At 41.2% G+C, this 26,529-nt stretch overlaps 1 protein-coding gene and 1 pseudogene across 1 annotated transcript in view; one reads left to right on the top strand and one right to left on the bottom strand.

Moving 5' to 3' along the window:
- LOC126284610 (brachyurin-like) overlaps positions 1 to 26,529 on the top strand; it is a 200,200-nt gene that overhangs the window by 56,053 nt on the left and 117,618 nt on the right. The gene's annotated exons all lie outside the window — the stretch shown is intronic.
- On the bottom strand, positions 3,200 to 3,317 carry LOC126285600 (5S ribosomal RNA; annotated as a pseudogene).

Here is a 26,529-nt window from a genome sequence, read left to right as displayed (position 1 = left end):
AGAGACCTTTGGAGATAAGAGAACCACTTGTATGAACATCAAGAGCTCAGATGGAAACCCAGTTCTAAGCAAAGAAGGGAAAGCAGAAAGGTGGAAGGAGTATATAAAGGGTCTATACAAGGGAGATGTACTTGAGGATAATATTATGGAAATGGAAGAGGATGCAGATGAAGACGAAATGGGAGATACGATACTGCGTATAGAGTTTGACAGAGCACTGAAAGACCTGAGTCGAAACAAGGCCCCCGGAGTAGACAACATTCCACTGGAACTAATGACGGCCTTGGGAGAGCTAGTCCTGACAAAACTGTACCATCTGGTGAGCAAGATTTATGAGACAAGCGAAATACCCTCAGACTTCAAGAAGAATATAATAATTCCAATCCCAAAGATAGCAGGTGTTGACAGATGTGAAAATTACCGAACTATCAGTTTAATAAGTCACAGCTGCAGCAAAATACTAACGCGAATTCTTTACAGACGAATGGAAAAACTAGTAGAAGCCGACCTCGGGGAAGATCAGTTTGGATTCCGTAGAAATATTGGAACACGTGAGGCAATACTGACCCTACGGCTTATCTCAGAAGCTAGATTAAGGAAGGACAAACCTACATTTCTAGTATTTGTAGACGAAGAGAAAGCTTTTGACAATGTTGACTGGAATACTCTCTTTCAAATTCTGAAGGTGGCAGGGTAAAATATAGGGAGCGAAAGGCTATTTACAATTTGTATAGAATCCAGATGGCAGTTATAAGAGTCGAGGGACATGAAAGGGAAGCAGTGGTTGGGAAAGGAGTGAGACAGGGTTGTAGCCTCTCCCCGATGTTATTCAATCTGTATATTGAGCAAGCAGTAAAGGAAACAAAAGAAAAATTTGGAGTAGGTATTAAAATCCATGGAGAAGAAATAAAAACTTTGAGGTTCACCGATGACACCGTAATTCTGTCAGAGACAGCAAAGGACTTGGAAGAGCAGTTGAATGGAATGGACAGTGTCTTGAAAGGAGGATATAAGATGAACATCAACAAAAGCAAAACGAGGGTAATGGAATGTAGTCGAATTAAGTCTGGTGATACTGAGGGAATTAGATTAGGAAATGAGACGCTTAAAATAGTAAAGGAGTTTTGCTATTTTGGGAGCAAAATAACTGATGATGGTCGAAGTAGAGAGGATATAAAATGCAGACTGGCAGTGGCAAGGAAAGCGTTTCTGAAGAATAGAAATTTGTTAACATCGAGTATAGATATAAGTGTCAGGAAGTCATTTCTGAAAGTATTTGTATGGAGTGTAGCCATGTATGGAAGTGAAACATGGACGATAAATAGTTTGGACAAGAAGAGAAAAGAAGCTTTCGAAATGTGGTGCTACAGAAGAATGCTGAAGATTAGATGGGCAGATGACATAACTAATGAGGAGGTGTTGAATAGGATTGGGGAGAAGAGAAGTTTGTGGCACAACTTGACCAGAAGAAGGAATCGGTTGGTAGGACATGTCCTGAGGCATCAAGGTATCACCAATTTAGTATTGGAGGGCAGCGTAGAGGGTAAAAATCGTAGAGGGAGACCAAGAGATGACTACACTAAACAGAATCAGAAGGATGTGGGTTGCAGTGGGTTCTGGGAGATGAAGAAGCTTGCACAGGATAGAGTAGCATGGAGAGCTGCATCAAACCAGTCTCAGGTCTGAAGACCACAACAACAACAACAACAGTTATATATATGCGTGACTTGACGAATCTCTCGAAATGCTGTAAAACACTCATGGCTTTAGTTTTTCCACGCTATTGTAGATTGATGCTGGAGCCAGAAAATTGTAAATTAAAGAGGACATATTAGTTTTACCGAGCGATATTTTTTACGCGATTTGGGAATCATTAATTATTACGGGCCATAAGGTTGAATCGCAGTACGACAAGTTACGGTTTACCGCCACGGTAAATTTTGGCCAACTCTGTAGCTGTCACTTTTTCCTCGTCTGTCGTGAATACATCGCACTTTAAAAACTGTTGCAAAGTCTGAGTATTCTTTCGAGATCTTTCACCCTGCTGGTGTTCCGGGACGCTATCATGCCGTTTTACATCACTCAAACCTCCGTGTGCTGTCATAAATGGTTTCATACCCATATTGCAAGAAGTTTTATGCGCATTCGTATCAACTTTTTTCCAAAAAGGATACGAATTATTCCACTCATGCCGGTAGGAACACTTCAGTTTACAGTTTTTGTGGTTTACTTTTTCACTGTCTTTTTCTGAATCAGAAATGACACAAATGCAAACGAACTGTTCAGTAATAATAATAGCAAAGTGCCAACAAGACACTAAACACTATTTATTTTATGAATCGCATAAAAACACCGAACCTCTGTGATAAGTAGTGTGTACTAACTGCACGGCGCCGTCGTAACGCGAGACAGTGGAGCAGCGGGGGGAGGGAAGGGAGCGAGCAGGCTAGTGACCGAACGCGTGCGACACTCATTTGTCTCCTTCCAGGGGCGGCGTGGGTGTGAGCGGCTGCTGTCATTGTCCACACACCGTTGCATGTAAGCAACGCACCCCATGTACTTCCCTTGAATGCGGTTTCTTTCTAACCTAGGCCAGGTTTACCATAAAGTGGGACAATTAGCGTCCCGGAGACACACGTTGCGGGACACATTATTGGAGCACTATCTTGTACCTTTAATGACTTTACCTTTAGCGTGTGCGGTGCACGATGCTGTAAAATGTGTTCATATTCTTTAACATTTGTTACTTTCTTAAGCGGAACAGTGTTACCATGCCCTAACCACGAAAAACATGATACTCCCCGCCTCCTTGTATGCTCGAGACGTCTAGTGGTCAGTTCCGGATTTCATAGGATGACCGAAAGTTTTTGACCAGGTAGCGTATTATAGTCTGCGAGGACAGTTTCATTTATTATCTGTCATAAACTGTTATTGTGTCAAAAAATATTAGCTCTCTCTTATACCTCGTTGTGTAGCCTCTGCGAAGTATTCTCCATCCGAACATATCTTGGAAGGGCCAACGGTACCGACCGGTCGCCGTGTCATCCTCAGACTACTGGCTTCACTGGATGCGGATTTGGAGAGGCACGTGGTCAACACACCACACTCCCGGTCGTATTTCAGTTTACGAGACCAGAGACGCTACTTCTCAGTCAAGTAGCTCCTGAGTTTGCCTCACGAGGGCTTAGTGCACCCCACTTGCCAACAGCGCTCGACAGACCGGATGGTCACCCATCCAAGTACTAGCTCAGCCCCACAGCGCTTAACTTCGATGATCTGACGGGAACCGGTTTTATCACTGCGGCAAGGCCGTTGGCTTTGCTAAGTATCAGTAACGTTCAAATAAATATCACATTGTGATTTGCCAGTAGCAGAACCGCCTTGCCATGCGACTGACCTCAGTGCAGTATTAACAACTATTATAATTATGGTCAGTGCTATCATGCAACTTCCGATTAGCTGTGTCGTTGTCGTCATTCTACTGAAAGAACAGTGTGCCGTCACGACCACCTATAGTATGACTTTTCTTACTTTGCCAAGCGATAAACCGTAACAAAATTGTATTATCCGAAATATCGTAATGATGGTTTTGCAGGTAAGCTTCTATCCATTATCCTAATGAGGAAGACACAGTTAAGTGAGACTTTTTAGAAAGAAAAGTTTTGCACAGAATAGAACCACAAAATCCAACAATGGTATTGATGTATTAAGACATGCGTTAAAGTCACACATATTTAATGCAAAGTTAATTATTATTCAGCTTGAGACAGTGTAGTGGAACCAGCAACCATCGGTACGCATCTATGAAAAATTTTAATGAGCTCTAGAAATTAACAACTACACTGCTGGAAATGGAAAAAAGAACACATTGATACCGGTGTGTCAGACCCACCATACTTGCTCCGGACACTGCGAGAGGGCTGTACAAGCAATGATCACACGCACGGCACAGCGGACACACCAGGAACCGCGGTGTTGGGCGTCGAATGGCGCTAGCTGCGCAGCATTTGTGCACCGCCGCCGTCAGTGTCAGCCAGTTTGCCGTGGGATACGGAGCTCCATCGCAGTCTTTAACACTGGTAGCATGCCGCGACAGCGTGGACGTCAACCGTATGTGCAGTTGACGGACTTTGAGAGAGGGCGTATAGTGGGCATGCGGGAGGCCGGGTGGACGTACTGCCGAGTTGCTCAACACGTGGGGCGTGAGGTCTCCACAGTACATCGATGTTGTCGCCAGTGGTCGGCGGAAGGTACGCGTGCCCGTCGACCTGGGACCGGACCGCAGCGACGCACGGATGCACGCCAAGACCGTAGGATCCTACGCAGTGCCGTAGGGGACCGCACCGCCACTTCCCAGCAAATTAGGGACACTGTTGCTCCTGGGGTATCGGCGAGGACCATTCGCAACCGTCTCCATGAAGCTGGGCTACGGTCCCGCACACCGTTAGGCCGTCTTCCGCTCACGCCCCAACATCGTGCAGCCCGCCTCCAGTGGTGTCGCGACAGGCGTGAATGGAGGGACGAATGGAGACGTGTCGTCTTCAGCGATGAGAGTCGCTTCTGCCTTGGTGCCAATGATGGTCGTATGCATGTTTGGCGCCGTGCAGGTGAGCGCCACAATCAGGACTGCATACGACCGAGGCACGCAGGGCCAACACCCGGCGTCATGGTGTGGGGAGCGATCTCCTACACTGGCCGTACACCTCTGGTGATTGTCGAGGGGACACTGAATAGTGCACGGTACATCCAAACCGTCATCGAACCCATCGTTCTACCATTCCTAGACCGGCAAGGGAACTTGCTGTTCCAACAGGACAATGCACGGCCGCATGTATCCCGTGCCACCCAACGTGCTCTAGAAGGTGTAAGTCAACTACCCTGGCCAGCAAGATCTCCGGATCTGTCCCCCATTGAGCATGTTTGGGACTGGATGAAGCGTCGTCTCAAGCGGTATGCACGTCCAGCACGAACGCTGGTCCAACTGAGGCGCCAGGTGGAAATGACATGGCAAGCCGTTCCACAAGACTACATCCAGCATCTCTAAGATCGTCTCCATGGGAGAATAGCAGCCTGCATTGCTGCGAAAGGTGGATATACACTGTACTAGTGCCGACATTGTGCATGCTCTGTTGCCTGTGTCTATGTGCCTGTGGTTCTGTCAGTGTGATCATGTGATGTATCTGACCCCAGGAATGTGTCAATAAGGTTTCCCCTTCCTGGGACAATGAATTCACGGTGTTCTTATTTCAATTTCCAGGAGTGTAATTATGGTCAGTGCTATCATGCAAGTTCTGATTAGCTGATGCCGATATTCTTCCTCTATGCAGCTATGCAAATGGCAACCATCACTAAGCTCCAGACTGACGTCTGTATCGTTAACCCAGGCCAACGGCACTTAAGCGCTGATAATTTCAGCAGGAGTCTAAGAGAGTAGATCCTGGCGAGGTAATGACTCCTGGTGGCGCCATCAGCTGATACGACACAGATTCCACGAGTGATATGCAGTCCCAACCCCTCGTGCCAGATCCTGCTGTGACGAAGGCGGCTTTTATTACTTCAGTTCCACCACCCCGTCCCTCTGAGAGAAACAGCGATTTTATGCTTTTTACACGACTCCTTTCCTGCAACAAAGCAATCGCACTTCCTCCATTTCTTACAAAACTTAAGTACGTTAAGTACTTCCCTTCAAGTGGACTCTCCCAACATTCCTCTGTTTCGTTCATCTCAGCCAGCATCAGTAGTATCGTTGGTGTATGTCGTTACGTGTTGACGTGAGCGTTAAAGTTTAGTTCCTTTGTTGGTTTGTTTCGTTTTTGTCACTGTTAAAATGCTAACTACTGAAGAACGTGTGTTTTCATTCGAACAAGTGTTCAAAGCTGGCGGTAAATACACAGTTTCAGTTCGTCAAACATTTAATTCAGTTGTCCTGGAGACAACACTCCCACACCGCGATACTGTGCGACATTTGATTAACAAATTTCGAACTACGGGTTCAGTGACAGATGCACCATGAAGTTGTCGTCCTAACGTTTTGTCTGAGGTCAAATTTCTCGATATTTCCGATAAAATGTCCGTGAGTCCGAACAAGTCATTAAGAAAACTCGGCCATGAAATTGATGTTAGTGTCGGAACGACTCACACACCTGTAAGGAAAAAATTAGAACTTTTCCCATACAAAGTGGCAGTCGTGCAAGAACTGAAAAATACTGATCATAGCAAGAAACTGCATTATTGACAATGGTTGAAAAATTTCGTTCAGCAAAATATGTGGAATATTCTTAATGAAACGTTTTTCACTGATGAGGCGTGGTTTCATTTATCCGGGTACATGAACTCGCAAAATTCTCGTATGTGGAGTACTGCAAATCCATTGTGTATTCAAGAGGAACCACCTGATTCTGTGAAAATAGGAGTTTGGATTGCAGTTTCTAGAGGTCGGATTGTGGGTGCAGTGCTATTATGTACCCATTCATAGGAGAACTTTTGTTAAGTGAATTACGGAACGGTTATTTTCGAGAAGGTGGTGCACCCGAGCATACAGCTCGCGTTTCAGTGTCACTGCTTGCTGATGTTTTGGGTGATCGCATAATTTCACAGGGACTTTGGCCTCCACGATCGCCTGAACTAACACCGCCTGACTTTCTCTTCTGAATGCAGCGAAAGCAGCTGTCTATAATAACCGTCCAAAATCTATCGATGAATTGAAAGCTGCAATACCCACTTTCACTGCATCTGTTACAGAAGAAACGTTGCATATTGTGTTTGGAAACATGATTAGACGGATTGAATTGTGTAGTCAACAACAGGGGGACACTTTCAACATTTAATGTGACAATTTGTAAGTAAAATTGAATATTCAATGAATTAATAACTTGTATTTCACTGAGTTTTATTTCGGTATATTCACTGCGGCATACGGCACGAGCGACTAACAGTCATACGGCACTGCGGAGAGACGTTTTGAACACCGCTTATAAACAAATCATTATACCCTTATCTGTGTGTATTCAACAATATATTAATTGTTTAACATAAATATAAAATGTTTGGTTTTTGAATGGGTCTCTTACATTCTCCATTAGCCGTACGTCTTGGTTGAGCGAGGCCAGTCACTTTGCAGTGGGTGGACAGAAGTACGGGAACACCAAAAACAGAACACATTACCATTCCTAATAGGGCCTATCAAACCCGTTGCCATTAAAAACAGCTTCCACTTGTTTGGGAATGAATAAATATAGGCACTGTAGGGTTTTCAAGAGAATCGTATGCTATTCTTTGTGCAAAATACTGGAAAATTCAGATAACGATGATGGATGTGGGTACCGGCCACGATCCCTTTTCTCGAAAGTGGACCACATAGTCTCAATAATTTAGAGATGTGTTACCTGTAGTCGCCAGGGAAGACGCAATTATTCATTTTTGTGATCAAAAAGCTAGGCCTGAGCGATACGATCTGTGTGAATAGCAGCCCTGTCGTCTTGCAACACAGCATCAGCATTGTGCAAGAAATATTGTATAACGAAATGGACGTGATCAGCCAAAACGGTAACATCGTCTTTGTTAGTTATGAGACCTAGCAAAGTAACGAAGGGACTTATGGAATGTCACGATATGTCTGCCCAAATTATCACAGAACGCCAGTCATATTTCAGTCCTCGGGTGTAAACTCGGCCAGAAGTTGGGGACAGTGTGAAACAAGACTCGGTAGGCCAGGTTTTCTGGCTCCGGCATCGCGTTTCCTTGTTACAGGCATTTGCAACACAGTTGATTGGTTTTGTAGGTTCTCCTTGACCTCCATTTCCCTGCTTGTGGAACGCCCTTCCTGTTGTTTTGGTGTTGACAGGGTTCGTGAGTGCGACATGCCATTCTGAAGCTATTTTTACAGCTGTCGTCCCCTTATTTTTCGTCACATTTCTCTTCTACGACCATCTACCACCTTCACTCAAACCAAACTTTCTTTCGCTTTTTGAATTAGTGGATTATGTTTTTCCGCTTACCCTGTGTGCCATATAAATCTTAGACATCGTGCTTCTTGAAACACTAAACGCATCGACTACCTTGCTTACGGAAGTATGACCAATACGAGCACCAACCGTACGAACCCCAATGATTTTCCCACGCACGACTTCACTTACATTCGACACAACATACTCACAACTACACGACTAACACTTGCGACATATTGAGGCCACTGCACAGGCGCCGTTCGTGTTGAAATACAACAGCGCAACCTGCGGGCTTGCCTGGCATCTGCATTTAAGCTCAAGCATAGCGTTTCTCACGGTGTTTCCGCATTTTTTCAAACTCCTGTATTTCTGTGCGCTATGTATAAATGATTCAAATACATTCATCTTTGTATTTCTGAAAGACGTATCATAATATTACGTAACGAAAAACTTATAGCCTATCATATCCTATCACAGCAAATAAATTGCAGTTACATCCAACAGTTTTATCTTCCTACAGCCATTGCAAGATTGATTTCTCAAATTAAATAAAGTAATACTGATGCTAGTTTCTGCTTCATGGATTAGCATGATGAAACTGGTGGTCCCACTGCACTAAAACCTTGCACCACAAAACTCTCAAAAGTTTCTAAAATGTTTCAGTTTTACTATATTAGCTATCAGATTACATTAGGTACACTTTCATGGTGAATTGGCTGAATCAGCTCATCCTCAACTCAAATGCAGAGTGAATATTAGTTGTCACCGCTATCATCTGGCGTGCATCATAAAAATGTTCTTTAATTTTTTTATTATATGTGCTTCTGTGATCTCAGACTGAACCAAAATTATATTTCACAATTTTGGTAACACATTTTTCTGCTATTGCAGTATTGTGTTAATCAACGGGTCCATTAGACAAGGGCATCTGGTCGTTTATCCGTGAACTACAGCGTCCTGGATTACGCAAGGAGAAGCTGAAGTGCATATACTTTGGTGTGCTATTCAGGATTATACACTACTGGACATTAAAATTGCTACACCACGAGGATGACGTGCTACAGGCGCAAAATTTAACCGACATGAAGAAGATGCTGTGATATGCAAATGATTAGCTTTTCAGAGCATTCATACAAGGTTGGCGCCGGTGGCGGCACCTACAACGCGCTGACATGAAGAACGTTTCCAACCGATGCCTCATACAAAAACAGCAGTTGACCGGCGTTGCCTGATGAAACGTTGTTGTGATATCTCGTGTAAGGAGGAGAAATGCGTACCATCACGTTTCCGACTTTGATAATGGTCGTATTGCAGCCTATCGCGATTGCGGTTTATCGCATCGCGACATTGCTGCTCGCTTTGGTCGAGATCAGATGACTGTTAGCAGAATATGGAATCGGTGGATTCAGGAGAGTAATACGGAACGCCGTTCTGGATCCCAACGGCCTCATACCACTAGCAGTCGAGATGACAGGCATCTTATCCTCATGGATGTAACGGATCGTGCAGCCACGTCTCGACCCCTTAGTCAACAGATGGGGACGTTTACAAGACAACAACCATCTGCACGAACAGTTTGCAGCAGCATGGACTATCAGATCGGAGACCATGGCTGCGGTTACCCTTGACGCTGCTTTACAGACAGGAGAGCCTGCGATGGTGTACTCCACGACGAGCCTGCGTGCACGAATGGCAAAACGTAATTTTTTTTGGATGAATCGAGGTTCTATTTACAGCATCATGATGGTCGCATCCGTGTTTGGCGACGTCGCGATGAACGCACATTGGAAGCGTGTGTTCGACATCGCCGTACTGGCGTATCACCCGACGTGATGGTATGGGGTGCCATTGGTCACACGTCTCGGTCACCTCTTGTTCGCATTGACGGCACTTTGAACTGTGGACGTTACATTTCAGATGTGTTACGACCCGTGGTTCAAATGGCTCTGAGCCCTATGGGACTCAACTGCTGTGGTCATCAGACCCCTAGAACTTAGAACTACTTAAACCGTAACTAACCTAAGGACATCAGACGCACCCATGCCCGAGGCAGGATTCGAACCTGCGACCGTAGCAGCAGCGCGGCTCCTGACTGGAGCGCCTAGAACCGCATGGCCACCGAAGCCGGCTTACGACCCGTGACTCTACCCTTCATTTGATCCCTGCGAAACCCTACATTTCAGCAGGACAATGCACGACTGCGTGTTGCAGGTCCTGTATGGGCCTTTCTGTATACAGAAAATGTCGACTGCTGCCCTGTCCAGCACAGTCTCCAGATCTCTCACCAGCTGAAAACGTCTGGTCAATGGTGGCCGAGTAACTGGCTCCTCACAATACGCCAGTCACCACACTTGATGACCTGTGCTACTGTGTTGAAGCTGCTTGGGCAGCTGTACCTGTATACGCCATCCAAGCTGTGTTTGACTCAATGCCCAGGCGTATCAAGACCGTTATTACGGCCAGAGGTGGTTGTTCTGGGTACAGTTTTTATCAGGATTTATGCAATTAATTTGTTTGAAAATGTAATCACATGTCAGTTCTAGTATAATATATTTCTCCATTGAATGTCCGTTTGTCATCTGCATTTATTCTTGGTGTAGCAATTTCAATGGCCAATAGTGTAGTTAAATTCAATCATCGTATTAATTTTCACTGTAATCTTTTTAACTTCAAGCCACACATACAGTTGAAATGCCACAATTTAAGAGACTTCACTTGTCTCCAAAAAACTATGACTATGTACACTCCTGGAAATGGAAAAAAGAACACATTGACACCGGTGTGTTAGACCCACCATACTTGCTCCGGACACTGCGAGAGGGCTGTACAAGCAATGATCACACGCACGGCACAGCGGACACACCAGGAGCCGCGATGTTGGCCGTCGAATGGCAGTAGCTGCGCAGCATTTGTGCACCGCCGCCGTCAGTGTCAGCCAGTTTGCCGTGGCACTGGTAGCATGCCGCGACAGCGTGGACATGAACCGTATGTGCAGTTGACGGACTTTGACCGAGGGCGTATAGTGGGAATACGGGAGGCCGGGTGGACGTACCGCCGAATTGCTCAACACGTGGGGCGTGAGGTCTCCACAGTACATCGATGTTGTCGCCAGTGGTCGGCGGAAGGTACACGTGCCCGTCGACCTGGGACCGGAACGCAGCGACGCACGGATGCACGCCAAGACCGTAGGATCCTACGCAGTGCCGTAGGGGACCGCACCGCCACTTCCCAGCAAATTAGGGACACTGTTGGTCCTGGGGTATCGGCGAGGACCATTTGCAACCGTCTCCATGAAGCTGGGCTACAGTCCCGCACACCGTTAGGCCGTCTTCCGCTCACGCCCCGACATCATGCAGCCCGCCTCCAGTGGTGTCGCGACAGGCGTGAATGGAGGGACGAATGGAGACGTGTCGTCTTCAGCGATGAGAGTCGCTTCTGCCTTGGTGCCAATGATGGTCGTATGCGTGTTTGGAGCCGTGCAGGTGAGCGCCACAATCAGGACTGCATACGACCGAGGCACGCAGGGCCAACACCCGGCATCATGGTGTGGGGAGCGATCTCCTACACTGGCCGTACACCTCTGGTGATCGTCGAGGGGACACTGAATAGTGAACGGTACATCCAAACCGTCATCGAACCCATCGTTCTACCATTCCTAGACCGGCAAGGGAACTTGCTGTTCCAACAGGACAATGCGCGTCCGCATGTATCCCGTGCCACCCAACGTGCTCTAGAAGGTGTAAGTCAACTACCCTGGCCAGCAAGATCTCCGGATCTGTCCCCCATTGAGCATGTTTGGGACTGGATGAAGCGTCGTCTCAAGCGGTATGCACGTCCAGCACGAACGCTGGTCCAACTGAGGCGCCAGGTGGAAATGGCATGGCAAGCCGTTCCACAGGACTACATCCAGCATCTCTAAGATCGTCTCCATGGGAGAATAGCAGCCTGCATTGCTGCGAAAGGTGGATATACACTGTACTAGTGCCGACATTGTGCATGCTCTGTTGCCTGTGTCTATGTGCCTGTGGTTCTGTCAGTGTGATCATGTAATGTATCTGACCACAGGAATGTGTCAATAAAGTTTCCCCTTCCTGGGACAATGAATTCACGGTGTTCTTATTTCAATTTCCAGGAGTGTATATAGTCTGAGGAGAGGAGTGAAAATTTGTATCAAGGTCGGGAATCGAACCCGTGTCGCCTGCTTACAAGGCAGGTGTGTTAGCCACTAAGGCGCGTTGGCACAGCAGTGCTCACAACTGCACGGATTACCACCTCTTCAGTAAGTATTCATAAAATCGTATCTGTATAAGACCAATAATTTTCTCGGAAATTATTTCATTTTATTTTTGTAAGTACCTGCATCTGGGTTTCAAGTTGGATCTACAATTTACGTTCGATGCTGAGGTGCTGTTCCAGAAGATGGAGAACATCGTAAATCCTGTTCGTGTGTAATGAGAAATTTAAAGCAGAGTGGGGCGGCAGTGAGAATTTGGACTGAGGAGGGAGGCATGCCAGGGCATTCCATGTGGTTGCGTAAACTGCTGTGCCAAGGTGGTTTAGTGGATTATGCACCTGCCTATCAAGCAGGAGACCCTGATTCAATTACTGGCCTTTATAACAAATTTCCCTTGACTCTTTGACTTCTCAGTCTATACACATAAATTTAAGCTACATATTAATAACTTAAACTGGCCTATGAAGCATAAAGAAGACAGTGTACTGGTGACAATGGAAACAGTAATCTTGTTTTATAGTTTTATCGACAGAGTACAGTACAGATTACGAATTAATTATAACAATATATGGTTTCTGTTCACTTTGTCAATATTCACATCTAAAGCATAGAAACGTTGATAGTATTGACTGGCATATTCTTTAGTTAATACCTGTGATAGCTCCCATTCCCTCTGACTTTAGATCTGAAGAGGACGTAGTTAGGCCCAGACTAGTGACTATAAAAAAAAACAGACTCTATTCTCTTCATAAAATTCTGAAGCCTGTGCGGAATATTCTTTATGGTTTTTAGTGCCTGATTATAAGTTTTTTTGATGATTTTCTTCTTCTGCTGAAAGTTCAAATAGCGAACAACATTTGTTACATTGCTAATATTTAAGCAGATTTGGATTTTTTAAATATTTTACCTGCTCTGTCCACACTCATTTTATCTTCGAATCCTCATTCATTATTCAGGCATTATTTAAATTTTTAATTTCGTAATTTTTATCTCATATGTTACGATATATACTGTGGCAAACGTAATTTTCATTAATCTCTTACCAGTTTAGTGTTTACTATTGAACTTTTACATTGAATATTTATATTATTTTGAGTCATCTGCCGTCTTTTGACGGGTACGATGCGGATGGCCACGAATTTCTCTCTTGTACCAACCTCTTGATCTCACAGTAGCACTTCGAACATTTGTCGCCAATTATTTGTTTTATGTATTCCAAAGTCTGAGTTACTCGACAAATTAAGGCCTATGTTTGATACTATTAGACTTCTCTTGCCAAGGATTGTCCTTTGTATCTGTGATAGTCTGTTTTTTTTTTTTGCCTCCTTGCTTTGGTTGTTTTGCTGCCAAGTCAGAATATTTCCTTCACTTCGTCTGCTTTGTGGTAGATAACTTTGATATTGAGCTTCTTATTATTCTCATTTCTGCTACTTTTCGTTATATTCCTCTTCCTTCGTTTCAGTGTCAATCGATATTTTGTATTCAAGACACTATTCGTGCCATTTTAACAGATCCTGTAGCTACTCTTAGTCTCCACTCAGGATAGCAATGTCATCAGCGAATAATCTTTTTATTGATACTCTTCCACATTGATTTGTAATCCAGCTCTTGAACCTTTTTTGTGTCCGTCACTTCCGCACTAGAGGTGAAAGGCTGCATCCTTCACACTTTTTAATCCAAGCACTTATTTCTTGGTCTTCCAGTCCTCTGGTTCCCGTTCTTGCACATATTGTATGTTACCTGTCTTTCTCTAGTTTTTCAAAATTTAGATTTGCATCATTTTGCACTGTCGAACGCTTTTTCCAGGAAAACAGATCTTATGAACGTGTCTTGAGTTTTCTTCAGACTCGCTTCCATTATCGCAACCGCAGTGTCAGCCTAAGGCCAACTGATTGTCATCGAAGAGATTATGAATTTTATCTTCCATTCCAGTATATTATTCATGTCAGCAACTTGGATTCATGAGCTGTAAGGCTGATTGTCCAATAGTGTTTTCCATTTATCTGCATTTGCTGACTTAGGAACTGTGCACATGATATTTTTCCGAAAGTGTGATGGTATGTCATCACTCTCATAAGCTGTACAAACCAACTTCAAAAGTCGTTTTTTTTTATTTCCCCCAGTGATTTTCAAAATTCCGATTGAATGATATCTAGATTTTCTGCCTTATTTGATCATAACGCTTCCAAAGGCTCTTGTAAATTGTACGTCTAATACTAGATCCCCTTCCCTTTCATCTAGACACCAAATTCTCCGTCTGCCACCTCATGAGGTAGTTCCCTCATAGAGGCCTTCAGTATACTCTTTCCACCTGACCGCTCTTTCCTCTAGGTTTAATAGTGGATTTCCCATTGCCTCTTAATGTTGCCGTCCTTAATTTTAATTTAACTCAGCACTGTTTTTAATTTTCTGTAGGCTAGCAAACTTCTTCCAACGATCATTTGTTTTTCTATTCTTTCACATTTGTCTTGTAGCACCTAGCGTTGGCGTCCCTACCTTTCCTATTAATTTCACTAACCAGTGATGTATATTGCTGCGTTCCTATCTTTCCCTTAAAATGTTTATACAATCTTCTTTCGTCGAACAGCTTAAGTATTTCTTCTGTAAGCCACGATTTCTTGGCAGTTCTCTTCCTCATACCTTTGTTTGTCTCATCAACATCTCTGATTGTTCGGTTTAGAGAAGTCCACTCCTCTTCAACGGAACTCACTACTGTGTTATTCCTTATCACATTATCCACGTCTTTAGTGAACATCAGACGTATTTCATCTTTTCATCACCTCAGTATTGTACTACCTGGCACACCGATTCTTTGGTTTGATGCTCGTCATCTCCAGTCTACTTTTCGGAATTACTAAATTGTGATTGGAGCCAATATTTACTCTTGTGTATGCCTTACACCCTAATATCTGATCATGATTAAATCCATCTAGAATCTTCCTACGCCTTTTCCACATGCACTTCCTCCTCTTTTGATTCTTGAACAGAGGATTCACTGCTGCTAGCTGACATTTGTTGCAGAACTCATTTATCTCCTCGTCTCTCATTCCCACTGCTAATTCAGTGCCCTCCTGTAACCCTTTCTTGTACTCCTTCCTCTATAACAGCCTTCCAATCACCATGATTACACGTGTCAACAGCCATTTTGCATCTGGGATGTGAGACATCAACCAGTATGTATTTTGGTGTTTAGAATCCGAATACACCTTTCAAAATGTTCTAGCACGTACAAATTTTGAGTTTTTAAAGGTCTTTTCACTTTTCGTATTCAGTATTGACTTTTTGCTTGTCTTCCGTTTTGATGTTTAATTGTTTCTGATTTGCAGAGGAGAACTAGAAGGTTTACAAAATCGTCAGTAAATGATTGGTGTGGTAGTCAGGTGGTGAGAAAGAGATGCTCAGTGACTGTTTCCTGTGAAAGATAGTGCAAACTTCTTGTGTTTAAAATGTACACTAAGAAAAATGGTAATTAGTAAATCTCATTGCTCTCTAAACTACCTCGACAACTTTTGTTGTATGTTTGGGAAATTCAATCCAAAAGCCCAAATAAAGCCAATCATTAATTTGGTTAAGAAGACATATAAGTTATATTTTGATCAAGATAAAAATTTTGCACCTCATATTGCCTGCATAGCCTGTACTACAACCTTAACCGAGTGGTTGAAAGGAAAACGCCAAGCCACGCCATTCGCTGTTCCAATGGTGTGGTGTAAGCCTAATGGCGATTATTCATACCATTACTTCTGTCTTACAAATATTTTGAGACATTCAAGCAAAACTAGACATAAAATAAAGTATCAAAATGTATGTTCAGTGGTTTTGCCTGTGCCCCATGATGAGGGGTTGCCTGTTCCTGTCTGAAAGTTGAAAGCCACGGAACGAAACACAATGTCAAGTGCGTTAGAAAGTATTTAACATATCTAAGAGTATTACCCTCAATATCATGACACTTCACCTCAGCTCTATTATTAAAAGAAATTGAACGATGTGGTTAGCTATCTAAAACTTTCGAAACAGCAAGCTGAACTTTTGGGCTCGAGACTGCAAGAACGGAACCTTCTAGCTCCAGAGACAAATATTCTTTCGCTCAGTATTTTGATATGCAGAAATCAACATGTGTATGTAGAGATGTAAATGGTCTGCTGATGCAGTTACGTCTGTTTATTCACTCCAGTAAAACCAGCTTGAAAGCAATGCTACTGCACAATGGCAATGCATTTCCATCGGTACCTTTGGCTTACGCAGTAGACGTGAAAGAAACTTATGAAACAATGGCCTTGCTGCTAGAGGGAATCAAATATAAGGATTATGAATGGCAGCTCTGCTGTGATTTAAAAGTTGTTGCACTCCTTACAGGTTTACAGGCTAGATCCATGAAATACTGCAACTTTTTGTGTCTTTGGGACAGTCATGACACCAAGAACCACTATACAGTCAAGGAATGGCCTAAACTTCCTCTTCATATCAAGTTGGGCCTTATCAAGAACTTTGTAAAAGCTCTGGGTAAAGAAGATGAGGCCTTTAATCGGTAAAAGAGAAGTCTTCCACATTAAGTGAGGCAAAGCTGAAAGAAGGAATATTTGTTGGACCATAAATAAAATTGCTGTAACATCCAACCTTGGTTACCAAACTCATAGATACCCAATTACCTGCTTGGTCTTCTTTTAAAGCAATTGGGAAACGTTTTTTTGGAAACAAAAAAGATAAAAGCTATATTATCATTGAGAATGATCTGTTGGACAACTATAAGAGCATGGGGTGTAGAATGTCGCTTATAATCCCCTTTTTACATTCTCACCTTGATTTCTTCCAAGAAAATTTGGGAGCTGTAAGCGGTGAGCATTGTGAACGCTTTCACCAAGACATTCTAACCATGGAAGACCGTTACCGAGGCCACTGGAACCCTTTGATGATGGGTGACTACTGCTGGCGTCTTGTTAGCGACAGTGATGAAAAGGCAAACAAAAGAAGAGCTCCATCATGGCATTTTTTTTTAAAAAAACCAAATACGATTGAAGGTTAAAAGTATATTATGAACTAATTTGGACCTTTTATTGGCATCATGCCCATATATACACCCAAAAGTATTGTGCATTTTTGTTTGACTTATTTGTGTTAATTTTTGATATTACCATTTTTATTCTGCTTTGTTTATAGGAAATGTGATGTCATAGAGAAAAATTGATTTTGCAATGTATACAGAACTCCAAAATTAGGTAAATCCATACATTTACAAACAAGATGCAGAAAAAAGTTTAAATTTGTTAACTAGTGTTACTAGTTTTTCATCTTCCTGTACATAGTGAATTACCACTTCAAACTCCTCCTATATAGACCAACTCTCTCTTCATCTTGTGGCTGCGACATCAGCGAATATACCAAAACTATTGTTGTCAGCATAGATTTGCCATCGATTCTGATGAGAATAACTGCATTAATGAACTAATCACAGTAATGCACTCTCTGTACTAAAATTCTGTTCATAATGAGTCATACTCCCTTTACACCTCTATCTGTGGCTGTTGATATAGCTCTATACTGGTTGGACCACAAATCAGTTTTCTTTCTGTATAACTTCCTTAAATCCTGTTAGATCTAGATTGTGCCTCAAAAATTTCCTTTTAGATTTTTTGGCTTTTCTACCACATTCAAAGTTCAGATATTTCATACCCTGACTAGAGGAATGTTATGCTGTTGTTCACTATTGCATCTCCCACTTGGAAGTCCCCTCCTGGAGATCTAAACGGGCACTAATCTGGGGAAACGATTGGCAATAGGGAGATCGTCATGATACTTTATTCAATTACAGGCCACATTTCTTTTGTGTACGCTTTATGTATCTCTACTGCAGTGGTTTCCATTTCCTTCTGCATCATCATCGCTGATTCATCTGCCTTTTAGGTGCAGTTTTCTACCCCAAGACCAGGAGAGTCCCTGAACCTCCTTCCATTGTTCCATCCTCTTTGACAAGGGTACTGGGAGAATAAGTCTTCAGCTGACATTGCTGATAATTTATATTCAAAATTTTAACAGTGACTAGATTCGAACCTAGGACCTAGATTATTGTAATTACTAGTCCATGGGTTCCTGTAAATAAATTATTAAACACAATATTGTTTTAAGATATCAACTAAATTGGTAAAGATTCTATATAATTCCTATTTTTTAGCTGTCTTGGACAAATTCTTTTTACTAGTCAATTATATCTCTACACAAATGTTTAATTGAAAATATCCTTTTGTGATGTAAATACGATCAATATTGTTCAATTAAAAACAGTGGAGTGAAACAATAGCAAATGAAATGTTTATTTTCATTTATGAAGGAATAATTAATTAAAATAGTCAATAATCCTAAAATTATATGAGAATTAGATGACAGTGACGCTGAAAATATATTTACAGATTCTGTAAATCTCTTTGATAGTGGATCATGAATAACTCAAGCCAAATTTTAGGAGAATTTTAAAATTTTACTTTATGTTATTGCAAATGATTAAAAGATATCTGTCCTGTTTGATGTTGTAGATAATTCTAAATTCATTCTTTTATTGTCCCCAGATACCTAAGCAGTATATGTATTGAGACATAACTCAAGCCAAAGTTTAGAATAATTTGTAACTTTTGATATATATATTTATAAAAGGTTAAAAGATCATCTGTGTTTCCATAGGTCTGTTGAATACTATAATGGAATAAATTTTCACATATACTCACATTGTAATCTTTGATTAACTAATTAAGATGAATTACTAAATAAGATAAATAAATAGATAAAGAATAAAAAGCATTGTCACTGATTCAACCAACTGTACAATTAGTAAAACTAGCCCACAAAATTGTATTTTTATTCTGTAACTGGCATGAAGACAGCTAATCTTTAAGTTCTCAGGTGTGCTGACAGCGGAAATGTTAACGAGAATGCAAGATCAGTTCTTCTTTTGAAGTTATGATGACTTTTGTTAGTGTTTTCCCGTGGAGAAAGGTCACTGAAGTGCAATTGCTTTGCTTGGCGTTTATAGTTTTCTGCTGGTGATTCCCTGATTGGTATCTAGCAGCAATCGGCTAACACCGATGCACTACACTTTCCCTGCTATACAATTTCCATGTCAGAATATTGTTGATGGAAACGTTCTCCGTGCTCGTCGGTTACAGCATCATAGTTATCAGCAAAGAAATTGAAGTGGGAATCTAGGAAATGTAACTTTATCGACATATTTTGCACACCAGTCTGTCGTAGCAGTGCAGAAGATTTGCCACAAGATAGTTTTCTGTCCTGCTGTTTCCTAAAAAGTTTGGTGACACTTAAACTAGTGTGCCACAATCTAACTTTTCGATACCTGTCAGGTTGGTGTTGAAATGTTCCTCTCTGTACAGTTACGCTTCTAGGGACTCAGAAAAATCCCCTCTTTTATTTTCAGCTAATTAAGGAGTGAAAATTCTTGCACACATAGAGAAATTCTTTCCGTTTTATCCACAGTCTTAAAGAAATTTTTCATTAGACCAAATTTTATGTGAAGAGCATGGAGAGTTATGTTCTTGGATTCGAAAAGTGCTTCATGTATAACATTGTGAGATCCTGGTTCAAACGATTCACGATTAGGCCAATCCTTTTTTATCTTTATAGTGAAGCTCTTTGGCATGGCTATCTTAGAGGGACAGGAAGTGACAGAAGTTGGTGTAGCCATGTTGTAACCCAAGTAATATGTCCATGACTTTCAGATCCCCAGAAATCTGCTATTTAAACTTGTCATAGTTCAATTACAAGAATAACTGTTTCATGCCATCGTATGTATCTATTATTTAATGTGCATACCCAGTCAGAATCGATGGTAACAAGTACATTGCCATTATGCAGTGGTACACACTTGAGACTTTGGAGGAGTCGATGAACAACCTCCGCTGATCACTTTTATAATCAATTCCCATAGCTGCTATTTGTCCCTGTACATCACAAAAAATATGAAGTTCTATCCACTTTCGAAAAATGGAAGGATAGGCGTATGGCTGTTATGGAGTGCACTCGCATTTACCACTTTTGTAATGTTGACATCAACAATCCAGCTTCACATTTTGACAATATCCCGCTAGGCCATTAATTTCAAATTTCGTTATTTTGTGAATCGTTACACACAGATTCAGGATCTTTCGAAGAACTGAGTTTTGAACATGGTGGTGCGGCACTAGTTTCAGTACCGCCCTCGTCAATATCACATTCGGATGGGATAGGAACAGGCAGTCCGTCTGCATGAGGCACTGGTCGCATGGTGGATGGTATGTTAGGATATGTCAAGGAAGACGTTTTCTTCTCTGAAATACTGTGTGTTAACGGAGTTGTCACACAGAAGTAACAATCATTTGCGGGGTATGATGTTTCTCGCCAGAGCCTGCGTATAGTGAAGCCCATGGTAAACCTTTTATGATCCAACCACAAATGATGACTCGAGACACAAGATAAGCAACATACGTAAGGATATCAGGGCTTGTCCTACTCGCCTCAGTGTAGCCCATAGGCCTTTCAAATATATGGCGTTATTGGCCTCCTTTGATATTTCAGTGTAGCTTCTCAGCAAATGTTAAAAACACATTTGCGAGACATATTGGATCATATTAACTACAATGACCACAAACGCTAACTGCACTTCAGTAACACGTTCTTACAGCACACGAACAGATCACTAATTTGTAAGACACTGAAACCAAACTTAAATGAAACATGCTCCACCCCTCCCTTCCTCTTCCCATCACAATTGTTGCAAACAACAGAAGCTAAAAGTAGTGAAAGAATATACACCTCTATAACACATCAGATGAATTCGCCACTGCCAATAATGACGAATATCAGCTGTAGAATGGAATGACGACGATGAAAATTTGTGCTGGACTGGGACACGAACATGGATTTCCCGCTTATCGCAAGTGGTTGCCTTACCATTTGGTTATATGTGGATGACTCACAGCCAGAACCAAACGTATGGTTGACTACATTTGATATATAGTCGCATCAGCAGGATTTTGAAGCCTATATGGAGGGGAAATGCAATGAATGCAAATAAAATACAATAATAATTAAATGCTCCCACCCACTCCCTCTCATAACTTGGAAATGAGAGGTAATTCAAGTTTTTGATTGTCTTTTTCGTTATAAGTGTGGTCGATGTAGTTAACAAAGATTTATTTAACCCCAGTTACAATTTTCTCTGTTGGCTGGTATAATCAAGAGAACGACAATGTTTTCTTTATTTCCAAGATTAACAATATTATACGAAGAGCAAAAATAGCTGAGCATAAGTGTCTGAGAAGGTCAGTAATATTATTCTTTCAGTTGAAGCTTTTGTGTACGTATACACCAAAAAAGTTGGAGCATCTACCCTATTTACTGACTCATTTTCAGGTGCTACATCAGTTATTGCTACGTGTCTACCTGTTGAGAACTGAATATAGTGTTCATCTTCAAAATTTAGACAGTCTATTTTCTCCAAATCTGTTGAGAATTCTTTGGAAAACATTGTTTTGAATCACATCTGTTGCATTCTTTCTAATGGGAGTGATTAAAACACTAGCCGGTTCCAGTGACTCCAGTGACTCACAGGTGTGACTCAGCCTGGATAACTGGAAATATATATATATATATATATATATATATATATATATATATATATATATATATATATATATATATGTATATTCTTATTTCCTTCTTCTTCCTGTAACAGTCTGTCTCCTCATTACCCTCTCTTTGTCCATTTCAACCTCCCCCCCATCTCTGATCTTGAGCCATGTTTATCATTACTGCAGATTAAGATTTTGTAGTAGTAATCTACTCATAAGCTGGTAAGCCATAAATAAAAATTTCCTGTTGGCTAACTATACATATGATCACCATATAAATGTATCCGAAGTAAATATATATATTATATACATGTAAAATGTATGTATTTAAAAAGTATATGTTTAAAAATAGATATAAAAAATGTCACACATATTTGAATGCTACATGGTCTCAAAATTTGGAAGTAATCACTGAAGAACTTTCAGAGAATTAGGTCTTTGTACATATGTACATTTACATTGTTATATAGGTTTTCCTCGCATTTGTTACACATATATTTGTGTATTATAGTGATTTGGCCAACTAGTAGTTATACTGTATAAAGATATGTACATATTGAATTCAATGTTATGTTAAAATTTCACAGCAGTTGGTGAATAGCTTTCAGAGATTTGCGATTTTGTGGAAAGCAAATATTTACATTTTTATTTACATAGAGGTAAATGTTAGTTAATATAAAATTGCATACCTCTCAAAGTTCTTCACTGATTTCTTTGAAATTTTGTCATAACACTACACTCAAATGCATATGTGTTTATATATCAACTGGCTTGGCAACTTAGTAGATATTTAAACACACCCACCCACACACTTAATCTCATTTCATTTGTTCAAAATCCTAAATCTCCGAAAGTTCTCCACCAGTTCCTTTGAAATTGTGACACAGTATTTAATCCGGGTTTTGGTGTGTTCTTATATACCCAGTGGAGCACAATTTGGAATGTAAACATGTATGCATATTTTTATTTAAGTATTGTTCACTCATTAACAATGTTACATGGTTGCTTTCAATTCTGCTATGTATCATGGAGCTTACTATTTCATATTTCCATGTAGACACTAACATTAGCAACTCACCATTGCAGTCAGAGGGCACTGTTGCTAACAGACTGTTGCAACATATCATTTGATTTTCCATGCACACTATTTCCTAATGACTGCTTCTAATACGGCCAAAGCACTGGCATACCGTTTCTCTTTCAAATATCTCCAGAGAAAAAAAATCCAGTGGGTTCAAATCTAGACTTCTCAGTGTCCACTCAACATTTCCACGACGTCGCAATAACTCGGACTGACAAAACACTGTCAAGCCATTCTCGCGATTCAACGCAAAATGAGGAAGTGCCCAATAATGCATAAAGTGAACATTGTCCACATCGTCCCAGGATAAAAGACTGGGATGAACAAAAGTTTGTAGAATATGCACATTCTTTTACACAATCGTTATTCCACGAAGATTGTAAGGACCGATGAGATTACCACATCACACAGTCAATGAATGATGTGACTGCAACTATTCCCTCAAAACTCCACTAACTGGTTATTCTTCCACCCACTGTAATGATGACTCAGCAAACTTTATTCTAACATCACAGTCATCTGGTGACAATGCTTTTACAAAATCGATTTCCTTCATTATCCTGTGGACGGAGCCGTATGCTAAATCAGTTTCCCTCTGATGTCGCCTCAGGGACTTCATGGAACGTTGCGCAAACGTCACAACAGCGCTTGGTCTAACCTTTCAGTGACAACTTTCTGTAGGGGCCAAGCACTCCTTTCATAAGTAACAGAGCCTGCACGCAAAAAATTCGCATGCAGTCTCTATAATGTTTTCACGTTTGCCATACTTCCATACTAGCTGCAATCCGATCACAGTCAGAAATGTGTAGTCTCTGGGCCATCTTCACTTAATTCGTGGTTAGAGCTGCAACAAACTAGAAATACGTAACAATTAGATAATGAAATAGAACAGAGCATAATATGATGGTAGAGTGACTTTACTGAAAGAAGTTGCAATCATTCTTTGGACTTGTGAACTGTTATCGTCAGTTCATAAAAGGATTTGCATATATTGCTAGAGTGTTGACACAATTTTTAAAAAAGGGTACTAAATCTGTGTGATTAGAAGAGTGACAGCATGCTTTTGAGGAGCTAAAAGAAGCTTCAACGCCAAGTCCGATGTTGGTATTTCCGGATTCTAATAGAGAATTTGCTGTCATTCGATGCATTTGACTGTGTGTTGTCACAAGAGGCAGAAGGTGTACAAAATCCGGTTGCTTACCCATCAAGGCAACTAAATTCAGCAGAAAGAAATTATTCCATAATGTAAAAACGGATGTTGAGCCATAATTATGGAATCACTTATTTCAAATGTTATCCGTTCGGTAAAAAGTTTATAGTAATAACAAATCATGTAGCATTAAAATGCTTGTTACTGTTAAAAGATCCTTCCGGTAGGTTGACACAATGGGCAGTAAGACTAAGCGAATTTGATTTCGAAGTTATGTAAAAAACATGGAAGAAGCACGGAAATGCAGATGGCTTAAGTAGAAAAGTAGCGGCGTTACATATTGGGGGTAATAATGAGCATAAGGAATGGCAAGCTGGACAAAGAGCGAATGCCAAATGTAAGAAGTTTTTTAAGCACTCGCAGATTTGAATGCAGGATGGGTTGTTATGCAGAGAAACCAAGTTGAGACAGCGGGTTGTGGAACAGAGAAGCTAAGGAATATGATGGTACAAGAAGCTCAAGATCACATATTAGCAGGTCATAGAGATTGCAGATCTACCGACATAACAAAGGTGGAAAGGTATTGGTGGAGTAATAGGCAGACAGATGCAAATCAGTATGTGTGTAATTGCATGCATGTCGAAGAAGTGTAATAAGTACATACTATCATAGAGCATTTTTCACAGCACATAGAAATGATCGCAATGCCAGACCAGCACACAGCAACAGTGACACAAGCATTTGTGAATAATTCGATATTGAAGTTTGGAGTGTCTGAAGCAATAATAACAGACCAGGGAACTTCCTGTCAGATCTATTCAAGGAATGTGAAGAAGTTAAGGACGAGTCCTCTCCATCTACAGGCTAATGCAAGAACTGCAAGAGTGTCATGGGACAATCGGGAAGATGGTCGGATACTACATCGTCTCTCATCATACCAACAGGGATATCAATGTAAAGTACGTCGTCTCCGCCTACAACTCAAGGCAGCATACGAATACACGATTTCGGCCATATAAAAGAATATATGATCGTAAAATGCCATCACTATTCGACATACTGAGAGCAAAGAAAGGGACGACTGGAGAGTCTGTTAAAGAGTTTCCCTGAGCGATTAGGGACAGTTGGAATAGAGTACAGAGGCCAAACACACGAACAATGGAGAAACAGAAAGAGGCAGTGAGCAATACGACAAGTATGCCACAGTGTAATGTTGGTCAGTGGTGATGCTGTGAGCTTCGTATAAGCCGAAGGGAAATTCTAAGAACTTTTTTGCAAAGTATCAGGGGCCATACAATGTGGTAGAGACTATGTCGCCAGTAAATATTATCATTCCGTTTTCGATGGAGTCTGGAAGATGTTCCAGGGATAGGAGATGTTGACCAGAAATCGAGAGTGAGCAGAAAGGTATAGGAAAATAAACAAGAGGTTTTCAATGAAACGATAATGAGGAACCTGTATGGATTAAGGCCTAGGAGATAGTCATTTAATATTTTTGTAGGTTAGGTAGAGATTTAGCTCAATTAGTATACCCTGCTGTGTAGCTACAATGAATTTAAGGGGGACGAAAGTAAAAGGCATTCCTGCCTGTAGGTGAGGGTTAGAGAAGGACGTATTGAATAACACACAATTACTGTGACACTGCCTAGGGAGGTAATGCGGTATGCCAGAGTCGCAGAACAGCCTGATCAGGGAACTACAAACCAAAGTAGAAGTCTTAGATAGGGAAGTAGTAATGACAAAATGGTTGCAGTCCGTAGAAGATAGCGTTTCGGAAGCATGAGGAAGAGTGACCGAACTACAAAAGGATGTGCACTAGGCAGTAAGAGGCTACCTAGAGATAAATTTGATGTAAACAAAGCACTACTTAGAACGTCTAAGAAAAGTTAAGAACGAACTGCCTCTGCAGTTGAGGTTGCATTTACAGCCCGAGCTACCACACCAGAATTTGTTTGACAAGAAGCAGTTATAGTTGTAAATCATTATAGCTGAAATCGTAGTTATTTGCGTATACATTGTGGGTTACTGCGGGCGTTTAATTGTTTTGCACTACTTTATCGAATTTACACATCTTTAGTACATTAAAACTCACATTGGTTAACTTTTCTCCTTTTCTTTCTCTTCATTTACTTCAAGAACATACTGTATATTCCGTATTCCTAGAACATTAACTTCACGTAATTCGCTATTGGAGCTAATTCAAAATAGGTACTAAACTAAATTTCAAAATTTAACTCATGATGCATATACATTTTCGTCACTATTAAAGTAAAAACTATATGACTTTCTACAGTACTGTTGTAAGAATTTTGATAATTTGCTTGTGCTAATACAAATTGCTTTGTAAAAAGTTTTGTTTGACAACAATGTTATCAAAACGATTCTTTTTTATATTAACATGTGCTTACTCAGAAAGTAATTATAATTGTGAAAACTTCGAAAAATTTAATTTGTGTGTCATTGAGAAGCCTCAGAAGATATTTCATTTTCTTAGGGTTGCTACAGAA

The sequence above is a fragment of the Schistocerca gregaria genome, chromosome 8 (assembly GCF_023897955.1).
Source record: "Schistocerca gregaria isolate iqSchGreg1 chromosome 8, iqSchGreg1.2, whole genome shotgun sequence".
Classification (NCBI taxonomy): Eukaryota; Metazoa; Arthropoda; class Insecta; order Orthoptera; family Acrididae; genus Schistocerca; species Schistocerca gregaria.
This window is presented reverse-complemented; position numbering and strand designations above follow the sequence as displayed.